Source organism: Lonchura striata, chromosome 1A (genome assembly GCF_050655825.1).
Source record: "Lonchura striata isolate lonStrDom1 chromosome 1A, ASM5065582v1, whole genome shotgun sequence".
NCBI classification, from domain to species: Eukaryota; Metazoa; Chordata; class Aves; order Passeriformes; family Estrildidae; genus Lonchura; species Lonchura striata.
Window position 1 is genome coordinate 44,619,099 of NC_140741.1, and position 7,616 is coordinate 44,626,714.

The 7,616-nt window shown below is 32.3% G+C and overlaps 1 long non-coding RNA gene across 1 annotated transcript in view; it reads left to right on the forward strand.

The window, feature by feature from the left end:
* Positions 1–414: 414 nt before the first annotated feature.
* The window catches only part of LOC146763468 (uncharacterized), a 35,981-nt gene continuing 28,779 nt past the window's right edge, over positions 415–7,616 (forward strand). The window contains exon 1 of the long non-coding RNA XR_014951997.1: positions 415–4,280. This is a non-coding gene — a long non-coding RNA (uncharacterized LOC146763468). The remainder of the gene's footprint in view (positions 4,281–7,616) is intronic.

A 7,616-nucleotide genomic window follows, 5' to 3' on the forward strand; every position in this document is an offset into this window, starting at 1 on the left:
CCATTAGCACAGCTATCTAAGAGTCAATAAATGAGAACTGCTGCATCCTGTGTGTTTTGAAACTAATCTGCCTAATTGGCTCCTGGAGTCTCACTTCAAAGATGCACTCTTGTTTTCTGATAAAAGAGATGCAATTACTAAGTGTGAGATTGGGTCAGCCTTGATGAGGAACAGAAAGAAAACCAAAATGGCTTTCCACCCTATCTAGTCTCTGTCACTAACGAAATGACCAGAATCTGTGTGACTTTTTCAATCTTTTCCAGTTTGTAAACATTCTTTCTCCTCTCCCAGTCATGTTGGTATGCTTTCCTGTCACTTATTTTGTCTGTATTTTTGAACTTCATTTTTAAAACTCTGCATATGCTTTCATTTTCCCCAACAAGAAGTATGTGCTGGAAACAATTACCATTACTTCTCTTTCTCAGATGTGAAAGAGAAGTAATGGTAATTGTTTCCTACTGGTCATTGTTAAGAATCAGATCCTTCTGAACCAAGTATAAGAGAATAATCAAATAAATCTAAAACAGTACAGAAATTGACTCATATACACATCTTCAAATTGGTCTCAAAATCTTTAATTTTTTTAGTTGCAAGGTTTTTTTCTAGTCACTAATTTTCTTCTCAGTTTATTCGTATGCATCTATCACTACAAAATTCTTTTTAGATCCTCTGTCCCACTGTAATTATTTTCTTAGCATCATGAAAGACAAATCACAGAATTCACTTCAGCAACTTTTAAAAAACCTTTTGTTTTCACTTGTTCCTAATTTTTTCTCATTTCTTACTGGCACATATAAATGACTGCAGTGTGGGCAAGGGTTGAGGGGTTGGAGAAAATAGAACAAGGATAACTGCCATCCATGTACTGAACTCAAATCTCTACATTAACAGTTGAAAAGTGCTTCCCATCACTGGTCTTTGCATCACCCCTCATAATTTATACAATTGAAAACAAAAAATGTAAGTAATAAATTAATCCTTGTATGTCTTAAGGGAATATGTGCTTACAAAGTACAATTTGCTTTCCCTTTGTAATAATCAGAAAGAAATAAATCTGAAATTATTACAGAATAACAATTATTACAGAATGAATGATACTGTTTATTTTAAAAGAAACAAGTATTTCTAAATAACCCATTGAGAGATTACCTTTTTTTATTAGCAGTATGAGTAATGGAACATTATCTTGGATGTTGTTCTCAAAAAAATCCTAAGCAACATCTCCTACACAAAAATACTTTTAGTATAAAATGCCTTTTTTCAGCTAATTAATTAATAAGAGATCAGGTTATTGATTTAATTTTAATGAAGCATAGTTATACAAAAATGGCTGTTGCTTTATGCTTCATCTTCTCTTACCTATTTGCTCAATCTTAAGTCTATAATTATATTTCAAGATTATTTTTCTTTTTACTTCTTTTGTGGAGTTTTTAATTGTTCTTTTTCTCTTCCTAATTGTTATTGTTGACTCTAATGAGACCCTGAAACTTTTGATCAATGTAATCACATATACATATTTAATGGAATCTGAATGCTTTTGCTTTTAAGTGTTAGTAAGAACATAAAACACTTTAAGAATACATCATAGGGTACAGGTTAAATATGTATATGCTATAATTGAAAAGTTTATTTAAAAAAAAAAGTTCTAATTAAAAATCTGTAAATATCTGTTCTTATCTGACACTTCAAGCAATGGGTTAATGTAAAATAGAGGCAAAAAAGAATGCTAGTATTTCTAGGAGCACTCTTTTCTGTCCCAGCAGGGTTCCGCATGCACTCTAAAATATAAAATCTTTATTTACCTTGAGAAATGCAGTCTTACTAGTTGTGTTTGATGGGATTGAGAAAATTACTTTGAAGAGAGGAAAAGAATATTACATTTACAAACTGTATTTCTTCTTTTAACTAATCTCAGAAGAGTGTGTGTAAAGGGTAAGGTACAGATATATCTGTACTTGTTAGCCAAATTGTTTGTGGAATGATAAGGAGATCTCAAATCTGTGAAAGGAGTTCTAAACCTTTACAGATTCACCTGTAATTGTATCTCACTCAAGTTTGGAGGAGTGGAAGAAAAATGGAGGTTTCGTGCCACCATTCTTCAAGAGCTTCTGCAGACCCTGCTTATGGTAACCTCATGGGGTGCTGAAAGACCCATTTTTTGACAAAGAAATAGCACAGAAATGCCAGGATAGGCAGACACCAGTGCTCCAGCCAGAAGCTCCTGCCCTGGCCTCAGGACTATTTTTCCAGTTTAAGAGAATATTAGCAAGTTCCGTCACATGAGTAGGACCTAATTTTTGTTCTATGCAGTGTCTGCAGAATCTTCTGATTTGCATTTGTAAAATTTTGTGTTACAATGAAAAATAAATTCCTTTCTTAAGTGTTAAGTATTAATTTATGTTCCCTGTAACCATATGACTGTGTATTGTGATCCTGTCAGATCTTATAGCTAATGTGTGGATGAATGGAAAGGTGAGGGCATTCAATCTGGAGACTATCAAGGAAAATATGCATGATCCAGGAATTAGTACTGTCAGTAATTAAATAACACTTTTTCTCAGAGTCAAAGCATAAAATAATCTCCACTTGGTGCTGAATGAAATGAAAAAGGAAAATAATTTTCCTAAAATAATATAGTAACTTGAGCAACCTATCAGTTAAGGCATGACCAATTTTTTGTTCTCCTGTGTTTGTCCTTATATGTAAGCAGAGATGGTTGCATGTTAGAAAATTTTCCTGGAAATATCTTATTATACAAGATCCAATTAAATGTTTAGGTACTTTCATGTTAAACAGGCAGTCATTGTGCCTTTAAATTCTTCTTCCTTTCTAAAGTTTTGATCAGACTCTGAGCTACTCATCAGACTACTGTGCATTACTCTGTACTGTACCTCAAGTATTAAAACTACTGCTTAGAAACCAGAGCCTGAAATTCAGAGTATTGCTACTTGGAATGTATCTGTTGGGGGTTTTTTTGTTGTTGTTTTTTGGGGGGTTTTTGTTTGTTTGTTTGTTTGTTTTTTGGGTGGTTTTTTTTTTGGGGGGGGTTGGGGTTTTGGTTTTGGGGATTTCCTTAGTGTTGGTGTTTTCTTTTTTGATTTGTTGGGTTTTATTTTTGTGGGTTTTTTTGTTTTTTTTTTTTTTTTTTTTGGAAATGGTAAAAGAAGTTTGGGTTTTGCTTGTAGTTTTCATATTACCTAAACAGTTGTTAATGAGATACTTTTGTTCAGCATTCCAGGGGAAACTAGGATTCAAAGTGCTGCATGCTAAGAAAGCTCCTTAACCTCCAGCAGAAAGACTAGTGACTAAGAGTGTTTTATTTCTCTCCTGTGTAATTGTTGAGATGCTGGATCCTTGTTCTGCAGGGAGTAGATGAGAAAAGAATTTTATAGTTTTATATTAAACCTTTCATGCCAAAGGGACTCTTAGATTTTGGTCTACCAGTATTTTATTGTAGTTGCTGTTATTGTTGCTGTTGCTGTTGTTTTTGGTGGTGGTGGTTCATTCAATAGCAGTATAAAGCAAACTGAAGAAGGGCTTGTGGACTTGTGCTTAGTAACATTGAAGGCAGTCAGTAGTCTAACAATTAAACTGCAGCTTTTCATACTATTTCCTGAGGAGGAGGCTATCCAGCCTACTAAACCTTTTTCTGTAAGAAAAACAGAAATTACAAGAATATAATTTTAGAACTTTCCAAGTCCATTCAAGATAGAGAAATAACTATATACTTAATACTGTGAGAGTCTAATCACTATGGTGTGTAGACTGCATACTATCAAGAACCTGTGCCTTCCATTCATGAATGCCTGATTCCTGTTAGTATCATTAGACATGAGGAAAAGGTATCAGTGTACAACTCAAGGGACCTTTAGATTATTCCTATAGTCTTTAGAATTCACTGATGCTCAGGCAAAAGGCATTTTCACATGTCCAGGTGCATGCACCAGAACCAGGTGTGCAGAAATCAAAGGAACTCTCATATCAAAAAGCATCTGCCAAAAACTTTGTCAGGTAAGCAGCTGCTGTATACAGTTTAATTTCAGTGGTAATTTTGGACCTTTGTAAGTCACCTAATTAATTTTTTTTTTCTTTTTCTATAATGATTACTATTCTGTACATGTGTAGTAGACAAAATGGTATAACCACAGGATCATACTTTTTTCTTTTTGTTTGTTTGTTTGTTTTTTTGATATTAGATGCAATAATTCCAATTCACCTTCTTGAAAGTTGCTCTTTAAAGCTGAAAGCAATACAAAACAAATTCTGGAATTTTTATCTTAGTAAGTATGGTTTTCAATAATGGAGAGAATTGTGGTCAATATTACCTTACTAGTAGAAAAATTACTATGAATAACATAAAAATGTTTTGTATTTATTGCTAAATATTTTTATGAAATTCATCCTGCATTTCTTCATTTGTTTAATTGAATGTCACAAACTGTAACGTTTCTCTTGTGTGGGGGCCATCTTTTGTCATGTTACCTAATGGGACACTTCACAATTAGAATGAATTAGAATTAGATTAACATAATTCTCAGTACAGCATTGAGTATGATAATATTGTCACAGATACGTGATTGGAAAAATCCCATAGAAATTCCCATTGTCACAGAGAATTATGAAAGTCAAACTTTCTTGAGTCAATTTGCCAACTGCTCAGTGATTCAACATCTCTGAGGCTATTGAGTTACTCTATGAGTAAACTCTATTTACTTATTTTTACTCTAAGAGGCTGCATGTTTACAATCAGAAATATATTCTTCAAGTCCAGGCATGTGGAATGTGAAGGATTAATGACACTATTAGTCAACACATCTCAATCTCTGAAAGCCTTTGTTTACATGCTGTCTTTGTTTACAAAGGAAAATGATAGAGATAAGTGTTTTTAACTTAATCATTTCCCACAGCCATATCAAAAGACTCGGAGAAGATATTTGTGAATATTAGCCTTTTGCTGCGTGTCCCAAAGATGAGTCATATGCCAGTTCCTAAAACAGACTCCTGTGGTTATCTGCAGCAATACTTGCACTGTGTGCCAATGTGCATTGTTAAACTTGTTGAAATTTAATTTTAATTCAATTTTAAAACCACTGGCATTAGAAGTAATAATAGTAAAATAGTACAACTTTTCCAGCAACCTCATTTCAGTAAGAACTAGCAATTTTGTAGTTAAATGTGATTAAGTGCACCTTAATTAATTGTAGAATTTTAAGAGATACAGATTATGCCAAAGATAAAGGTTCCTGAAAGTCACTGTATTTAACTTGAATAAACAAAGTTATTTTACTGAAAATTATAATTTGACATGTCTCTGAAATTTACAGAAATGGAGTAATTTTCAAAACCTTTTAGGATTTGAAGAAGAAAATTGAATTTGGTGTAATAGGGAGCATTTGTGATTTTTTTTAATTCAAAGCAATGTGCTATTTCTTGCTATCAAGAAATCTGTTCAATCTTCACCTGCCTTTGGGATGACGCATCTGATAACTTTTCAAATGAAAGAAAGTGGCTCCTTAGGAGCGATTGGAAATACTTGCATGCATACAATGGAAGTCTACTATCTATTGTGTAGCTTTGCTGGATTATTAGAAAATTTACTCTGTAAACATTAATCTGGCTTTCACAACTAGAGAAAACATTTTGATTTTGATCAAATTACATTTATATGCAATTGTGTAACCAAAAGTTAAATATTAAAAAAAATAAAACAAATAACTAAGATTATATTTTTTAAGATATTTTTCTGCCACAGATTTAGTGGGTTTTTTTTTAAATTTAATACACCATATTTAAGAGTGGGGTGAAATGAACACATTTTTCTATGGAGTCCTCTTGCATGTAGATCAAATGTTTTACAAGTCTGTAGAGATATAACATTTGATTGTTATATTTATATCTCACATTTTTTGTGAAAATAATTTATGAATGCATACCTCATATTTACATTTGAGTAATATTTCTTTTTTGCATTTTGATAATGTTTATTTGTAAAAAATATGTACATGTTTGCAGAATAAATGTTGGGGTTTTTCTATTTATTTAAAAAGTTTCTGTATTACAAGGTAATAAACTCATATATAATTTTGCTAAAATTTGTAAGAGGCTTGCTGAATCCGAATACAAAACAGCCGATTATCCCGATCAGCCAATTATATATCTGAGTGTCTGTGGTTATGGTCATTTTTTTCTTAGCAGTTCCAGGTGAAAATGTAAAGGGGAAACAGAAATAGAACAGATGATTTCCTTGTAAATATCCATAGGAAGTTGCAATACTGATATCTATCTATGAACTATGGCAGATGAAAGCTGGAATTCATTCATTAATGAATTCAATTGCTAATTAATCTCTCTGGGGACTTTGCATCTAGAAAACATCTGCTGCACAAAAGAGTGTTTTCTGAAGCTATGAATGACAGGTCCTGTTCATGAAATATACTGTACTGAAGTTGGTTTCTCCTTTAAAATCTTACCCAGGGACAGAACTAGTACAACTATTGAGAGAGCTGTCCTGCACATTGTGTTAGTAAGAATAAAACAAGTTCTGTTGCATTTATCATCTTGTTGTTTGTGGTTTTGTTTTTTTTTTTTGTTTGTTTGTTTGTTTGTGGATTCTCTCACATTTTTAACTCCATGGCAAAAATTAAAATGTAATTATAATGTATTAATATAATGTAATTAAAATGTATTAATATTTTCATGTTAATTTTTTACTTGCCTCCTCAAAAGCTTCTGGAATTTCATAGCAAAATTAAGGTTAAAGATCTAGAAAAAATAAGGGCAATTTTTTCCATTTAACACCAAGGGGGGACAAAACACCTCTGAGTTGATCTCACAAAGTTAAACATCTCAAAACAACTGTCCTCTTTTCTTAAATTCTGAGTGCTTATAATTCCAAACCTGACTAATACCTAAGAGATACTTATTAGAAGAACTCCCATCCTTAATATTTCATAAACATAAAATAAATCATACTAAATAAAAATAATGCCACAATAAATTGGTGGCTGAGGGAGCTTAGCATATTGTATCCAGACACTATTAGGGTTATAAATGAAAAGCAATTTATTTTTATGACCTTTTTAATAATTTACCATTAAGTTCTTTTTCTCTGATAAAATTATCCAAAATTCCTAGGTATGTTTTTTGTTAGCTTATTTTTCAGGTTTATGTTCTAATGTTCTAGATATTTTGGGGAGTTTTTTTATTCTCTCTTTTTCTCTCTTTCTCTCTCTCTTTCCTTCATTTTGGACATAACTTTTTTTTTTTTTTCCAGTCTCCTCATTTCATTAGTCTTCTAGTTATGCAGAACCAGTGTTCTATCACCAGTGGAAGCTTTGTGACACCCACCATACCATCTTCTTCATTCTTCCTGTGGTTGCAACTATTTCAGACCCTGCTCTTTCTTCCTGCCCTGGGTAGTTATGTATGTGTATTTCCATATGTCTTGGTCTATGTTAGTAATAGTAAAGATAAGCCCCAGGTTAAATATCCATTACTAAAGAATGAAAAAGAATTTTTTTCTTTTTAGTTCCTTTTCTGACAGCTGTCTGGATAAGTTATTTCTCAACATATAGAGCATCTCAACTTCATGGCTGCATCTAACTTTGATTTTACAG